The following is a 13101-nucleotide window of genomic DNA, read 5'->3' as shown; positions in this document are numbered from 1 at the left end:
ATATTTTATAAAGGTTGTTTATGAAAATTTAATAAGTTCAAACAAAGCTTGGCCAGCACCCTAATAGAAAAATAGAAAAATCTTTAAAGACAAACGTTTTTTACAGTTTCTAAAGTGTTTTTAATCCCATTATGAGAATGAAGGATATTATAGCTTAGCTTAAGTCCTTAAAGGTTGAGATTTTTTGAGTCATAATTGGTTTATTTCATTTTTTGAATTCTCTCTTCTAAGTATAGTATTTTTTATCTTGTGACATACATAAAGATAAATGGTTAATAAAGGAACTTCTAATTGTGTGTGTTTCAAGAAGATAAGAGAATGCATAAAGTGTTCACATGATTATTCATGTTAAGGAAAAGACCGATAATTGTAATCATGTCCAACAATTAAAGCATGAGAATAAGGTGCCAAGAAATACTATGGCAATCAAGATACTTATTTCTCCTGTAATAAGGAAAATTGAGACCATATGAAGAAAGATTGCATAAAGTATGAGAAATGACTTAAAATAAAAATAATCTCATATATCTAGTGTGTCATGAATCTCTTTTAGTGACTCATTTAAATATGTTGTGGATTGATTATGGTTTAACAATTCACATTGTCAACAAATGCAGAACATGTGTTTTTCATAATTGGAGGTTGTTGGGATCTATAGGTTAATTTTAAAATTCAGTTATATTTCTTACCTCAAAAATGATTTATATTCCATAATCTTTTAGAAATTTATTTTCTAGTTTAGTTTGTTAAAAATTTCAATTTTATTTTAAATTTTAAATTTTCTTATTTTGGGTGGAATATTGGTTTAAGGTTTATTTAAAGTCTATTTAAAATTGACCTATATCCAAACTTTTGAAACAAAGTTATTTGTTTAATTCTGCATACTGATGTTGACGTAAATTAGTCTTTGTCAATTTAAAAATGCTTTTGTTACGGCTTTGGAGATTGAAATATATCTCCATACAAAAAATAAAAGTCGGTAAATAATAATTTACTGAATTTTGTACTTGCGTAGACTGTATAAGAGAAAGCATACCAACAAGACCACTAAAGGTGCCGAAGAGAGCCTTTTGAGATTCTTGAGATCATGTACATTGATAGATGTTGACCTTTTCATACTCATTGCCTAAATGGTCAGAGATATTTTTTCTCTTTTAGTGATGACCATATAAGGTTTATGTATCTCTATCTTCTAAATGATAAGTCTAAAGTATTGAATGCTTTCAATGCCTATAAAGAAGAAGAAAAGAAACAACATGAAGATCACAAGATTTTATATAGGCAAAGATTATTATGGTAGGTATACACACAAAGGAAATGATTAGTGATACTAATCTGCTATTACCCTTATGGAGTAAAGCCTTAAAGACCGTTGTGTATATGTTAAACAGGATTTCATCTAAGGTTATTCTTAAGAGACCTTTTAAAGTACGAAATAGATGGAAACCAATTTTAAATCATTTACACATATGGGGTTGCCCTCCTATAGTGAGGATTTATCATCCCTGTAACACCCCGTATTTTAAGATATTGAATTTAATATCTTAAAATAGAATTTATGTCCTAATAAACTAAATATGAATATTTATTCATAAATATTCATCAAGATATGTTCAAAGAGATTAAATGTTTATTGAAAAATATGTATAAGTGTATCGGCATGTTAAAACGGACCTTAAACTTTGGAATAATAAAAATAGGGTCAAACGAACTCTGTTTTGGTTGATTCAAAAGCTAAAACGCTTGTATTGGAGTCCTCTATCTACCTATAAAGTTTTATTGAAATCATATTTTTTTAGGTTTGCCGAAACTATCCGTGAACCTACTGGCCCCTTGATTGGACAGCATGCATGCGTGGTAGTCCAAGATTTTGCCACGTCACCGCCACGTTACCCTATTGATTTTTTGATGCTTCCTTGAGTTGACAAGTGTCCATTCTTATCTTGTATGGTAGTTTAATAGTTACTATAAGGACAAGTGAATATTTAAGGATAAAATTACTTAACTCTAGGATAAGGATAATAAGATAAGAGATATTATGAAATGTAATTTTGATTGTGATGACTCTCTAACTTGCCCTTCAAGTTGGTCTTCCAGCCATTAGATCAGACCAAAATAGATTGATCTGGACCATTTATTTCTCTATATAAGGATGGCTCCTCTCACAAATCGCATCTTCTTCTTCTTCTTTTGGAGAAATTCTCTCAAATCTCTCTCTTGGCTTTCTCTTTCTCTCTTAGTGTTCTTCTTCTGTTCTTGCAACAGAAATCAGAGCTTGGAAGCTTTGATCTTCCCTCAAATCAGTAGCAGCCTTCTCCCTTTCTTTGTTGTGCATGAATAGAATTAAAAAGGGAAGAAATCAAAGAAGAAGGATTGTATCTTCTTCTCCCTTGGACAACAACTTTTGGTAAGTCTCTACCTTCTCTTCTCACGATTTCTCTAGTTCTTTCATGCCTCTTTGCTCACTCCATTCATGGATGCTGTAGCATGAAGAGCTCTTGCTCTTTCCCTTTTAGTTTCAGTTCAAAAGAAGAAGAACTCTCTTTTCTTCTTCACGAACATATATAGATATCTCCAACTCTCTCTCTCTACCTCTCGGATTGGTACAAAAAAAGAATTAAGGATCCTCTTCACCACACTCTTTGGCCAGATCTCATCTCTCTTGAGTTTGCTCGTGGTAAGTTTCTAAAGCCCTTAAGTTAGTTTTGATGTCATAAGTGGTAGAACGAGATAAAAAAAGGAAAGAACGCTTTAGACGATAAGTGGTAGAACAGATTAAGAAACGAATAGAATAACATGTTTTATGATTATGTAACAAAATATCTCAAAAGATATTTTTAGATATTTTACAAAATATCCTAAAAAGATATTTTAAATATTTTAGATAAGATCCTTATCCTTTATTGATTTATGTTATGTTTTAAAATAAGGTTTTCAAAGTAGAGTTTCATCTCCTGTTGTTGGTTGAGCGTTTGAAGTCTAATTGACCAAATATTAGGGTGGTGTGAAAAGTTGGGTGATTTGGGTTGTAAATATAAACTCTGTTGTTGTGAATAGTTAGGAATCTTAGAATTGTGGTAGTTGGCCGAGTGGACTCTGATGTGGAGATATTGTGGATTTGTTTAAGGCTGTGTAGTGTTAACTATGTGTTGATTATGTGATGTTAAAATTGGTATTTTGAAAAGGGTATTTTGGTAATTGTTATGGTTAAGGGTATTTTGGTAATTTAATAATGAATGCAGTTATAATGTCCACATGAAATATATGGCATTATGATTTAAGGATTTTATATGCCATTACTATATCGAAACAGTAATAGGATTAAGAAATCAGAAATGAGTATAGGGTTAAAATCTATGTTTAGTGAATTGTACTGATTCACTATTTGCTTGTATTATATATATATATATATATATATATATATTGCAGTGATTATATATGTGGATCAATCTTTGTAGTAGGAAATAACTGTGAGTATTTCTTACTTACTGAGGATGATACCAGTGGTTTAGTCTTTAGCAATGTAGTGATCTTTGTTTTATTTGATTATATGCTAATTGATGTCTGGCATTTAATATGTGTAACATGTTTCGGTTGAGATTATGGATGTGATGTTGTTTGCATGATTATACTGTGGTGTGATATAAGTCTTGATAAAAAGACTGGGGGTTTAGGTACCAAGGCGTCAATGAATTGAGGAGACCAATGGATAAATAAAAGTTTAGGTACCAAGGCATCAATACATTGATAAGACCGACAGATGAACCAAAGGTTGAAGGAATAATAGAGAAAAGCAGTGATAGAAGAATGAGGTATGTGGTTGATTAAGGGCGTGTTAAATTAGCGGAGAAGATAGCGCTAATAATGTGTTAAGAAGAGATGTGGCTATGAGTAGTAAAGAGATAAAGTAGATGAACCAGCATGATAATATGTGGATATGGTTATGTGAATGTGTAGCATGATTATATGTATGTGGATATAATTGTCAACATTTGGATGCATTGTATATGGTTATATAAATCAGTGTGTCACTATGTGGTTAAGGACCGTTGACTCACTTGACCATAGTATGGGATTGTGGTGTTAACCACAATCACATGCGAGTTTTGCAGGAATGAAGGCAGGAGCTGCTAGGTTATGGACGAGACCTTTAGTATGTAGATGTTATATACAATGGTTATGAATGTTTGTTCCGCATGTGGTACGTATGTTGTCATTTGGATGTATTTTATTATATAGGAACAAATGGTTATTATTTTATATATTGAGGTTATTCAGTCAGCTCTGATGTGTTATTGTAAAAGAAAAATGTATTCTGCTATCAATTTATACTCTGATGTCGTCGTTGTTGATGTCATAACGTCGTTGTAAAAATGTGGGTTGTTACAATCCCCATCTAAGGAAATTAGATTAAAGGACAACCAGATGATCTTTTATAAGCTATGCAGTAAACTCCAAGGGGTTTTAGGTTTTATTATCCTTCATATAATCCTAGAGTTGTTGATTGCAGAATTTCTAGAGGATGTTGAACCTAGTGGGAGTGCTTATCCTCAAAAGGTTTTACTTAGAGGAAGCACGAGAGTTGACTGAGTCTCCTTCATATGAAGGATGTTTGATTGTACTTTTGGAAAATCAAATTGATTACCCTGAGCTACAATCAATTATAGAATTGTCAACTCATGAAGAATACGTTCAGATTGAATTTACTTAGACCTTGCAAAATGCAGAGGAAGTAGAATTAAGAAAATCCCATAGAATAAGGAGATCAACAATTCCCAGTGATTATGTTGTATACCTCAAAAGGTCTGATTTTGACGTAAGGCCTAAAGATGATCCAAAATTGCTTTCACAGGACATGAGTTGAGATAATTCTACATTTTGATACAATAGCTCATTTTGATCTAGAGCTACATCAAATGGATGTGAAAACAACTTTCCTGAATGGGGATCTTAAAGATGAGGTTTATATGACACAACCTAAAGGTTTTATAAATAACAGTCAAAATGCTTACAAATTAAAGAATTTTATTTATGGGCTGTGACAGATCTCTCATCGATGGTGTACTTTTTACAAGGTTATTGCTTCATTGTTTATTGAAAACCTTGTTAATTAGTATATACCTTAAGGTTAGTGAGAGTAAAGTAATCTTTCTAGACCCATATGTAGATATTATTTTTTGCAAGTGGTGATTTAGGTTTGCCACATGAAGTTCCTTTCACAAAACTTTGAAATGAAGGATTTGGGTGAAATCTCTTATGTCTTTTGACATAGAGATTCACTGAGACATAAAGTACTTTAACATAATTATCTTAGAAGGCCTACATTGAAAAGGTTTGGAAAGATTTAGAATAAAGGATTTTGCACCTTCAGTAGCAATTAAGAGGGACCAATTCAATACAGATTAATGTCCTAAAATGTATTGGAACAAGGGCAGATGAAAAGTTTTTTCTAAGCATCTTGTTAGTTTGTAATTGGCTTCATTCTGTTGGACAAAATCACTTCTTTGTAATGATGCTTTTAAACAGGGATTCCGCTATTCAGAGTGCTTCCAAGAGATTCTGTACAATCTACAAGTCAAAAAAATCGGATCCCTTGCAGCCGTCTGGACACCCAACTGTCTAAAGCATCATCCGTCCAAATGACGAGAACTTTCCGTTTGGATCTTCCTCTGTGTCAAGAAGCTTCGACCTGCTCCAACTTGCATCCGTCCGAACGTTTCAGCAGCACGTCCAGACGACACTCAATGTTTGACCAGCTATTGGATTTCCTTCCAAAACACAGATATGGGAAGATCGTTGCAACCATCCAGACGATGTGGATTCCCGTCCGGATGCACTCATCCATAAGGCACGTATCTCATTCAAAATCCAGAAGTCTGGATGCCAGTCTTCATGGTCCGGACGCGCGAGCTACTGATATGGAAATTGCGTTCATTTGATCAACTGTCTGGACGACCATTCTCTTGGTTCGGACGCGCGAAGCCATAATATGGAAATTGCGTGCAGCTTAAGTGCGACAGTCCGGATGGCAGGGCACCACCGTCCGGACGCAGCCCAAATCATGAAAGAATTTCAGCGAAATTTTAGAAAGCCGATCGTACAGTTGTCTGTCCGGACACACTATGACTACCGTCCAGACAACGCCTAGATTTTATCAAGCCACACGCTCAGTTGAACCTGCAGCCTATAAATAGAGGTCTCTAGGCTTGAGAACAACAAGAATTCGGTATTGAATTCCTTAGTGCTTAAAGAGTTATATTGTAAAGTTATTGTGCTCAATTAGTCTCTCTAAAGCTATTGCTGTGTGTGCTATTGCTACGCTGATCTGAAGTCTATCTTAGAGGTTGGCCGTAAGGTAAAGGATTTCATTGAAGACCCCTTCAGGTAAGAGACCTGGTTGGGAGGCGTTCGTGTTAGTTGACACGTTAGAGTTATGGTTGGCAATTTTTGACACGACCCATGAATCCAACACGAACACGACACGAAAATATAGGGTGTGGGTTTGGGGTAATCGGGTTCGAGTCATAATCGGGTCACGTTTAATTTTTTTTTTTTTTTCAAGTCAAAAAATGGCAAATCGGCAATTCAGGGCCTCAGGCTTCAGGGAATTAGGCTTCAGCAAAACTGTAAAAGCAAAAGTCAGAAAACCCTAGCCGCACGGTCTGCATTGCATCACTTTTCATTCATCTTCTTCACTTCACCTTCTGGCTTCTTCACGCCGCACCGGCACCGTTCCTTCACTTTACGATTTATCTTGCGCTAGGGATCTGAGCGCCAAGGTCTGCTTCTCCCCAACCGAACCGGCCTTTCTGTCTTACCCATTCTGAGAAACAGCCCGTTGATGACCTTGGCGCCACTCGCTTTGGCCCAGTCCCAAAGGTAAGCGTCTAGGATCTCGTGCCGCACCATGCCGATGTACTTGTGGGGCTTTAGGGTTTGACCGATGTCCATGGCCCCATTCGACAGTGATATCATCTTCATCCTCGTGACCCTAAGGTTTATGATGTCCAGTGGCCAGTGGGAGGTCGATTAGGCAGGTCTCGACCCCACCCTTCGCGAGGGTCTTCTGCGGTGGCCTGTGGAGTGAGGCGGTGCCGGTGAGAAGTGCAGTGACCCAGTGAGCATGCGTTAACCAAACGTGTCCGTGGGTTCGTGTCGTGTAACCCGGTTCAATATCGGGCCGTGTTCGTGTTCAATTTTCTGACCCGATTAATAATCGGGTCGGGTTCGTGTCGAACCCGATTGTGTTTTCAGGTCAGTCGGGTTGACACGAACCCGACCCGCCGACCCGAATTGCCAACTCTAGTTAGAGTGCACGGTACGACCACTGCATCAGGGGTATGTGAGTGGTACTAGTTTGTAACTAGTCTTGTCTTCTGAATAGTGGATATCCTGGGTTTGGCTGCCCCAGAGTGGTTTTTCTTATATTGCGTTTTCACTTCGTTAACAAAATTCTTGTGTTGTTTAAATTCCGCAGTGATATTATTTTGTTAACACTTTGTTCACACACACACTTGTTTATATTAGAAGTCAATTTAATTTTTCAATTGGTATCAGAGCTTGGTACACTCTGTTTAAGATTCAATTCTTGAGTGTTATTTTTGACTTCTATTCATAATGTCTCAAAGTCTTAATACTGTTCTTGCCTTTGATGGTACGAACTATGGCTATTGGAAAGCACGTATGCAGTTCTTTTTAAAATCCATTGATTGTTGGAGTATTGTTAAAATTGGTTGGACTAAGCTAGTGGATACAACTCTCGAACTAGTTCCTGAGAAAAAAGCACGACTTTCCAATGATAAAGCCCTCCATGCTTTGTGTCAAACGATGTCACCATCTGAGTTCGCAAGAATCTCAAATAGTGAATCTACTAAAGAAGCGTGGCAAATTTTGGAAACAACATATGAAGGCACCAAACTTGTTAAATCTGCCAAACTTCAAATGTTTATTTCCTAATTTGAAGAAATTAAGATGCTGGAGGGCGAGACATTTGGAGAGTTTTACTCCAAGATGAGCAACCTAAGAAACCAAATGCTGAGTCTTGGGAAATCCGTCTCGGATGTAAAACTCATCTGCAAAATTCTAAGATCTTTGCTTGAGCGTTTCAGGATCAAGGTAACCACAATTGAAAAGAGCAAAGATTAGGAAGAAATGAAGATTGAAGAGTTGGTGGGATCTTTTCAAACTTATGAGCTGTCCTTGCCCCCAATTAAGAAGTTAAAAACCATTGCTCTGAAAGCTTCCAAGAAGAAGGTCGAAGTCTCATCTAGAGATGACTTTGAGGATGAAGAAAAAGCTGTGGCCATGGTAGCCAAGAACTTCGGAAGATTAATGAGGAATGAGTGGTTCAAAAAGAAATTTTCCAAAAAAATGAAGAAGGTCCACAGAGAAGATGAACCTGAGGAAGCCGAGAAGAAAGATCCCAGGGGCCCAAGATGTTATGAATGCTCAGGGTTTGGGCATATTCAGGCCGATTGTGGGAATCTCAAGCAAGGTAAGGGGAAGGCTTCTAACGTGACTCTCAGTGATGAGTCCGAAGAAGAAGCAGCTCCTGAGCAAGAGAAATTTCTAGCCTTTGTGGCTCCACATGTCGAAGAAGAAGATTCTTACTCAGAGCATAGTGATGATGGGGAAGAACTCAAGGAGGCCTATAAAACCCTCTATATAGAGTTCAAAAAGCTGAGGGAAGGTCGAGCAGCACATTCATGATCTAAACAGTTTGCAAACTGAGAAGAGTTCATTGCTGCGCAAAATACAAGAGCTAGAGGAGAAGCTACTAGAGACACAGCTCCAATTAGAGAGTCACTAATCAAAAGTTGACTCAGATGCTGTCAATCCAGAAAAGCCCGACCGACAAGATTGGTCTCGTGTATGTAGCTCCTCCTTCTGATACTCCCTCTACTTCCAGGACTATCTTTGTTAAGCCTGCAGTCCCAGAGCCTCCCCCCACTGTTGAAGATAAAGGGAAGGACAAAATTAATGGAGATGTTTCGGGCACTTAAAAGCCTCATTCCATCAGAAAATCTCCTATATGCCATCACTGCAGTCTAAGTGGGCATGTCCGACCCTAGTGCTCCCTTCTGAAAGTACAAAAAACAAAGGTTAAGAAAGAAGTGCCCAAACAAGCAAATTATGGCACAAGACCTCTGGCCCAGTATCAAACTCCATGGTATCAGGCTCCTTATCATGCTCCATGGAATCAAGCACCAAGGCATCAGGTTCCTAAATATCAAGACCCTTGGTCTCATGCACCACGGCACCAGGCATCTCAGTATCAGCGACCTCAGCAGTGATTTGTACCTGCCAATCATAGTGGCAAATCCAAGACCAAATCCAAGCACTCTAAAAGGCCGCAAAAGGTGGAAGACGATCAATACTGCATGGAGCCACCTATTTGGATACAAAATGATGGAGTGGATGGGTCAACAGATGAAGTCTTGCCAACAACCACCCACAGGAAGGCAGGCTTGGGTCAAAAAGAAGGAAGACGCTCACCCCATGAGGGGGAATAAACTCACCTAGTTGATGAAGGTACTCATGCCTATGATTTGGTTCCCAATCCTAAGGCATCAAGTTAGATTGCTTGATTCTTACTTGATATATTTTTTGTTTATTGTGCAATCTGGGAACCATCTTTTTGCCCCCTATTTCTCTTGAGAGAATATTGTAGGTACTATTTGGGGAAGACAGAAAAAGCAGGTCAAGCGATTGTTTTTCTGTATTGGCAATATCGAGCTTACATAGGTTTGATCATGCCGTGCATGTTATATGATGTCATTTCCATATAGCATTTTGTTTAATAATTTTTTTTTTTAAAAAAAAAAAAAAAAAAAAAAAAAAAAAAAAATTGGGGAAGAAATTGCAAGAAATTTTTTCTTTTCTTAGCATGTCAAATATTGCTTATTTTTTTACTTGATATCTCAATTCTTAATGCATTAATTTACTTTGCTTAGATATGAGTGAGAGTTTATGACTATATCTGTCAAGTTTTTTCCTGTATATGCAAAAGTTGGATAGGTTCTTTCCTCATGCGATGAAAATGTACACTATCCAAGACTCCCCTAAAGGTACATCTTTCCTTCTCTAACATTTTGCTTCTGGAAATTCTGAATAAGAGAAGAGGTTTTTGATAAAATGGTCAGATTGACCAAAATGCTAGTTGAACCTAGAACTAAAAATTCTGGCACTCTCTCTAGGTTGCAGCATCAAAAGAATCAAGCAGTTACTCTTATGAATTCTGTGCTATGCATGCATATTCACTGCTTATGTGCTAAATTAGCTATATACCTTGTCCTTCATAGTGCAAGTAAAATTTTACCTTGTCCTTCATGGTACAAATAAAACAATTAGGTGCTGCATCTTAGGGGGAGTGTATCAAATGAAGGTGGCTAGGCCCCAGTAAGTTATAAGGTTTAACTTTTGATTAATCTTTCACTGATTTTCTCTCTTGTCTAGAAAATCTAGTTGCTTTTTGTCATATCAGTGAAAGTCATACCTTTTGGGAAAAGTCTTCACGCGCACACACACACACACGCATTGCATGAGTTGTGTAATCTATTTAAATTTTCTGTCTACAGGAAAATCTTTATGCTGATTAAACTCTAAACTTTCTTTTTTATATCTCTGCATAGTTTTGAGATGCCATCTAATTACTTTACCAATTGATTATACATACGTGTTCTGAAGCTGACTTTAGGAAAAATTATTTTTGCAAATTTTCCCTCAGTTTCTGTCTTTTCAGTGTGAAGCGTCCGGACGGCCTCTCTTTGTGTCCGGACGGGAGTGGCTCAAACGGCCGAACAGTAATGTTACACGTCTGGACTCGCGCGGCTCCAACGGCCGGATGGTAAGGTTACACGTCCGGACACCCGCGGCCTGTCGTATGTTTACGAGGCAACGCGCGTCCGGACGGGTTAATGAGCCATCCGGACGAGGACCCCACTGGTTTTAAAAACCCAAGCCGCCGCATTCTTTTGGCTACCCCACTCAATTTGTCACTTTCTTTTGGCTTCTAGTCCGTGATTTCTTGAGCTTTTTGCATTTCCTCGCCATCTTTTGTCCTTTTGTGAATTACTCTCCTCATTCCAAGTACTTTTTCTAGTTAACTTCATTCTTTTCAGTTTTTTTTTTTTAAACTGTCAGAATTTTGATTATTTTGGGAATGTTGTTGAGATTATAAAATGCATATTTATGATATCTGATGTGTTGGGATTCTCTGTTTCGGTATCATTGTGGATTGAATTGTGATATTTCCTGTCTATAATTTTTGGAAAAGTCCCTTTTACTGCTGTTATAATGCCGGATTTTCTATGTGAACTAACAAGAATATTTCTTTTGGATTATTATTGGCAAATCTTGTTGGTCTATTTTACAGAACCATGTCTGCAGGCAGTCCACAGCGCAAAATTCGACAGAGGACAAAGGGAGATAGGGCTGCCTTTTGAGCTAAAATTATGAACCGACCAGTCATTGCTGAGAGAAATGTAGTTCGGTCCGACATCATGGTGGCTCCTCTAAACAGTATTCACGACACTATCCAAACCTACCATTGGGGGTATTTGCACAACTGTACCTGTGTTGTGTACACCAGGCTGGTTAGACTATTCTATGCCTTCCTCAAGGTGATTCAGGATGATGACCGTGGGGTGGTGCTTCAGTCCACTATGGATGGGCATACTATCACTGTTGATCCCCAGATCATCAGTCAGTTCATAAGAGTGCCTGTTCTCCAGATCTTTGGCAGCCTGTACAATGAGGTGGTCATACCTCCTTCTCTGGATGATCTCAGAGAATTTTTTCATGCTGGTCCCCAAGGAGAGGAGCACACTACCACCATCAGGATCGGTGCCCTCTCTGCCCTACACCGCATGCTAGCCAAGATTGTCCAGCACAACCTCTGGCCCGTTGTTAGGCGCAGTGACCTAATATTGAAGAGGCTCAGTTCGTGTATGCCATTAGACTTTGCTTGCCTTTCTGCCTGTGCAAGCATATTTTGGGAGTTATTCTAGAGGCCCATGATGAGGGCAATACCGATCTCCCGTTCGGCTGCCTGCTCACTCAAATTATTCTACAGTCAAGCATCAGTATTGTTTGCGAGCCAAAGATGAAGATCTAGGATCCTATCAGCAAGCAGACTCTGATGAAGTCCAATGCTCAGCTACGACGAGATGATCAGGATGATGATGTGCCCCCGCCTCCTCATATTCCTGTAGGAGTCCTAGATGTGGCATCCTCTTCACAGACTACTCCACCACCTCAACAGGATGCCAGTTATTCCCAACTTTTGGAGGCATTGGCCGCTATACAAGGAGGTATGAGCTCCATGCAGCTATCCATGTCATCCATGTAGCAGTCCATCTCTGCCATGCAACATGAGGTTCACTCCATTAACCTCTGTGTAGAGCAGAACTAGATTGACCTCTGGGAATGTCTCAAGTTCCATCACCCATCCAGCAGTGACAATGAGGATGATGCGCCTATGGCAGAGGCTGCTTGAGTTTATTTGTTTATTGTTGTTTACTTATTTGAGACATTTTTGTTATCTTTTTGATAATTTGCTACATTTGTTTAAACTACTGGATATTTTATTACTCTGTTTACCCTGGTCCTTCTGAGACCCTTAGGGGGAGTAATTTTTAGTGTGTTTGCTTCTTATTACTTTGTTTTACCCTTTGTGACAAAAAAGGGGAGTAATTTTTATTTGGACCAGGATTGTATTTCTAACCTGTCAATTGATTTTTGTCCCAGAATGGCCGAAGGGGGAGTTTGTTAGTTTGTAATTGGCTTCATTCTGTTGGACAAAATCACTTCTTTGTAATGATGCTTTTAAACAGGGATTCCGCTATTCAGAGTGCTTCCAGGAGATTTTGCACAATCTACAAGTTAGAAAAATCAAATCCCTTGTAGCCGTCCGGACGACATGATATACCGTTCGGACACACAACTGTCCAAAGCATCATCCGTTCGGACGACAAGAACTTTTCGTCCAGACCTTCCTCTGTGTCGAAAAGCTTTGAACTGCTATAGTTTGCATCCGTCCGGACGTCTCAGGAGCACGTCCGGACGATAAGCAGTGTTCGACCAGCTAAGGGATTTCCTTCC

General features: G+C 38.4%; 1 long non-coding RNA gene across 1 annotated transcript; it reads left to right on the top strand.

The window, feature by feature from the left end:
* The first annotated feature begins 2209 nt into the window (after nucleotides 1–2209).
* LOC133853790 (uncharacterized) lies at nucleotides 2210–12587 on the top strand. Its single transcript, XR_009896739.1, has 3 exons — nucleotides 2210–2677; nucleotides 4069–4201; nucleotides 11375–12587. It is a non-coding gene; the product is annotated as an uncharacterized LOC133853790 (long non-coding RNA).
* Nucleotides 12588–13101: the final 514 nt, after the last annotated feature.

Source organism: Alnus glutinosa, chromosome 13 (genome assembly GCF_958979055.1).
Source record: "Alnus glutinosa chromosome 13, dhAlnGlut1.1, whole genome shotgun sequence".
Lineage (NCBI taxonomy): Eukaryota > Viridiplantae > Streptophyta > Magnoliopsida > Fagales > Betulaceae > Alnus > Alnus glutinosa.
This window is presented reverse-complemented; position numbering and strand designations above follow the sequence as displayed.